Below are 4700 nucleotides of genomic sequence, written 5' to 3' on the forward strand. Positions count from 1 at the left end.
CCGCAAAGGTTACGGTAGGCCGAGTGACATTGTCTCCCTCCACGACCAATGTCTCGGGCGCTGGCACATCCTGAGTCGCCTTGCCAGCAGATGTTTTCTTGCTCCTTATCTGCCTCGGTGGTTCCTCATCGTCGTTGTCGGGAAGGTCGATAACAACATTAGATGAAGCTGCAGAAAAAGAATCAAAATTAGAGACAAGAAGCCAATCGACCGAAGACGAAACTACAAGAGTCATACCAGGTTTCGAAGTAACGACATCCTCCATCTCCTGATCTTCAGCCCTGCCCGAGGTATCAGAAGTAGCAGCACTGCAGTTCCAGAAGTCAGTCGATTAGCTCATAAGTCGACCAAGAATAAGTTCATGTGGGACAGACGAACTCAGGCTACACCATTACCCTGAGATAGTGGGGATCACCATCTTCATCTTTGGCAGTACCTTCGTCGGCTTCGACGGCGCCACTCGAGATTGCTTCGGAGCTTTCTCAGTCGGCACCGGAGAAGTAGTCCGAGGGCGCTTGGACGACTGCGTGACGATTGCGACCCCCTTACCACGCTCGGCCGCAGGATCATGGGCAAGCTTCGAGCGCCTTTCCGAGCGAGGAGGTGCAACTTCCTCCTCCTCCTCCTCCTCTTCCTCCTCACCAGAGTCATCACCCTCATCATCGTCGACAGCATCCGAATCCCACTCCTCCGGGCTTTCGCCCCCACTTCCTTCCTCCTCCTCAGTCGGCGTCTGCGCTCCATTGGGCATCGAGTATAACTCAGTGGTGGCCTGTCAGACAACAAAGCAAAACAAGGATCAATCGACCAATTCGCAGCGAAACAGAATGGATAAAGCAAGATTACAATCGGAGATAAGTGGTCATACCGTGTCCGGTGTATAGGTACAGTCGAGTGGCGGGATCCTCCTAGCCCCTCGAGGGTTGTCCTTGTTCCCTGTGATTGTGGCCACCCACCTCTCCAGCGTGGCGTCGTCGACCGCTTCTGGATGGACCCGAGTGGTGTCTTCGGTACCGCAGTACAGCCACATCAGGTGGCCTCGGTACTGAAGCGGTTGGATGCGCCGTCTAACGAAGACTTCCAGAAGATCCATACCCGTCACTCCGTCCCGAACGAGTTGGACTACGCGCTCCATCAACATTTTTACCTGGGCTTTCTCCTCAGGAAGCACCTTCAGAGAAGAGGGTTTGTCCACTCGGTCCATGGAGAACGGAGGGAGACCAGTCGACTGCCCCGGCGTCGACTCGTCTTGGCAGTAGAACCAAGTCGACTGCCACCCTCTGACCGACTCAGGCAGGGTCATGGCCGGGAAAGTGCTCTTATTCCTCATCTGAATCCCAAGACCCCCGCACATCTGAATAACCTTGGTCCTCTCATCGTCCGGACTCGCCTTTTTCACCGTCTGTGAGCGACAGGTGAATATGTGCTTGAAGAGACCCCAGTGCGGTCGACAACCCAGGAAGTTCTCGCACATGGACACGAAAGCAGCAAGATGGGCAATGGAATTGGGAGTGAAATGGTGGAGTTGCGCCCCAAAAAAGTTCAGAAACCCTCGGAAGAAAATACTCGACGGCAGAGAGAATCCACGATCTATGTGAGTGGCTAGGAGAACGCACTCACCCTCCTGCGGCTGCGGTTGACACTCGGTCCCCGGAAGCCTTGCTGACCCGTGGGGGATCAGACCCTCGTTGGCCAGGTCATTGAGATCCTTCTCAGTGATGGTCGAGCGGATCCAATCCCCTTGGACCCAGCCTTTTGGCAGGCGGGACCTTGACGAAGATCCGCCCCGACTGGACGCTCTCCCCTTCGCTTTCCCCGCCGCCGTCGCCTTCTTCGCGCGCTCCAAGGCCGCCGTCTTCTCCTTCACCATTGTCGTCGGCGAAGCGCGCGAAGAGTGGATAAGCAGAGGCGAGAGCGGGCGGAGGCAGAGAGGGCGGAGAGAAGAATGAGAAGGCACTGTTCAAAAACCCTCGCCCGACGCTTTATATAAGGACACTTCCGAGTGGCTGACGAGTAGGCCCGGGCGGTCTCGTCACATGCCGAAACAGTCGCGCACGCACTATACGTGGCGAAAAAGGCGGCGCGAAAATCGAGGCGTCCACGCCTTATCCCATCCGAGTACCGTGGTCCGCCCTGTTTCGCGCGCTTCCCAAAATTCGGATCCCACAAAATCCACTAACGGCAGATCAATCTATCAGACGATATCTTTCCTGCGATCCGTCGCTCAGAAGTTCACTAAAGTTCAAAAGTTCACTCGACAAAAGAAAGGAATGGATCAAGGCGACTGAAAGAAAAGTTGATGACAACGCCAAAAAGAAAATCGCTGACCCAGGATACGACATAATCAAAGCACGGAAAATAGGTCGGAGAAAATTATCAACTCCTTCCTCACTCAAACCTCGATCCATTCGGGGGCTAATGATGAGGTTATGTACCTAGGGTAGGATCATGGACCTGTCTAGGATACCATACCCAAGGTCACCCTTAGAAGAAGCTACCTTCCAGTCGACCAAGAGAGACTTCACTCGACGAACCCAAGGACACTCGACGATGAAGATAGCCACTCGGCGATGAAGATAGCCACTCGACCATGAAGCTAACCACTCGACGGCGAGAAGACCTAAAGTCAGTCAGCACGCAACGGTCTGTCATTAAGTAGCTTTAATAGTCTTCATAGCACTTTATGAGGGCGTTACCAGTAACCCCCTGTCTTAATGTACTTTAAACCCTGCATAACTGAGGGCCGGAGGGGTCTGGCGAACTCTATATAAGCCACCCCCTCCTCAGTGTAAAGGGTTTGCACCCCTGTAACTCATATACACAGAAACCAGTCGACCGCCTCCGGGCTCCGAGACGTAGGGCTATTACTTCCTCCGAGAAGGGCCTGAACTCGCTAAACACTTGTGTGTACAACTACTCCGTAGCTAGGATCTTGCCTCTCCATACCTACCCCCCATTCTACTGTCAGACTTAGAACCACGACAAGCGGCACCGTTGAACGGCATCGCCGGAGCACCTCCTTGCGGGGGGATGGAGTGAGAGGTTGAAGAAGGTGGCTTCCTTTTAGCCGGAACCTTCCTCCGCTTTACGCCCGCGGTCTTGCCGGCGTTCTCCGCCGCCGGCCGGGATCGCACTACGGCGTTGGCGCCCGAAGCGCGGGCCGTCGCTGCGGGGGCAGCCGGATTCCCGCCCTGCACGACCACGTTGCCATGCCGCTTGCGGGCCAGCGCGACGTATGCTTGGGCGACGGCGGCGGGGGCAACATGGCCGGCGACGAGATCCGCCCGAGGGGAAGGAGCATGCGCGACCTCGACGGTGACGGGGGACATCACAGGAACATCCATGGCGGCGAGGAACGGCCGGGGAGGATGAACCGGAGCTTGCGAAGGGGGGCAATGGTGGCGGAGGGTGCAGGGAGCGGGAAAGGGCGCGCGGAAATGTCCCTCCCCCAAATCTCGCGCCGGATGGGGGTTCAGCTCGAATCGGCCTCCCAATCCGTGAAGATGCAGGTTGGGGGAGAAGATTTGCCGCGCCCCGCAAAAATTTTACGGGCCGGGCCGGGATGCGGGGTCTGCTCGGGCTACTTTTCCGGCCCCGACACGCAATTTGGCGGTTATTTTGCGGGCCGGGGCGGGATGCGGGTCTGCTAGAGTTGCTCTAAGGGAGCTTTTCACCTGCATGCGCAATAAACAAAACGATGCTGAATTATGCCTCGAAGGAATTGGGTGCGATGGCATTACGAAAAACCGTTATCAAGAACCACTTCAGCTTTTGAAAAAAGGATCGATGAACACCTACCTTGCGTCGAGCAGTGTCATAGTCAGTAACGAAGGGACCGGCCCCCAAAAGACATCAGAGAATGACCAAAGGCTTTGATCTATCATCAGAGTGCATGCATCGCTAGTGCTTTTTCTTCCTGGATAATTGGATCATGATTCCCATGATTAAAGCCACATATGCATTCGGGTAGCTCTGGCTGGTTTTCGGTAAAGCCGGGCTGAAAAGAAGAAAACATATGCTGCTGCATTGCATGCATGGCATCATATCCGCCGAGATTTATTCCAAGGGACCAATCGTCCTGAACTTTGCATGGTGCGCTGGCTTCGGCCATGATAGGCACACCGCACAGGCCACAGGATCTCGTACCAGACTCCCCGGAAAAAGAACCTCGCAAGCGCAAACCTGCAGACGTGGTTTCTCTTCAGACACAAGCAATGCCGGCCGGATTAGCACACGGGCTGCAGTTTGGCTCGCCGGATTTTCTCACCGTCGCCGGCCAGGTTCGGCACATAGCATCATGCTGCTGAGGACCTGAGGCTGCCACTGCGACGATCTTTTACCACCGAAGGAAGGATGACCAAGTTCAGTGGCATTCAACAGTCTCAAGTAGGTAACCCGCAAAAATAAAAAGTCTCAGGGATATGTAGAATCAAAACATGTGCAAAAGCAACCGTCAGAAAGAAAGTGATCATGAGTGCAACTTTGGACAGAAGGTGTGATTTCGACTGAAAGAAAGCCCAACGAGCTCCGAGCATATCAGAGCAGAGCATCGCGGATAAGACCCCGGTTTCGTGATAAGATAAGGTATGTCTAACTGAAATGATGTGGTGTGGTGATTTCTCTCACTGTTTTCAAAGTGGACACCATCATCTGAACAAGTGAAAGGAGGATGTGTGCGCCTGATGAGTAGCAGGTTACCT

This window comes from Triticum aestivum, chromosome 6B (assembly GCF_018294505.1).
Source record: "Triticum aestivum cultivar Chinese Spring chromosome 6B, IWGSC CS RefSeq v2.1, whole genome shotgun sequence".
Classification (NCBI taxonomy): Eukaryota; Viridiplantae; Streptophyta; class Magnoliopsida; order Poales; family Poaceae; genus Triticum; species Triticum aestivum.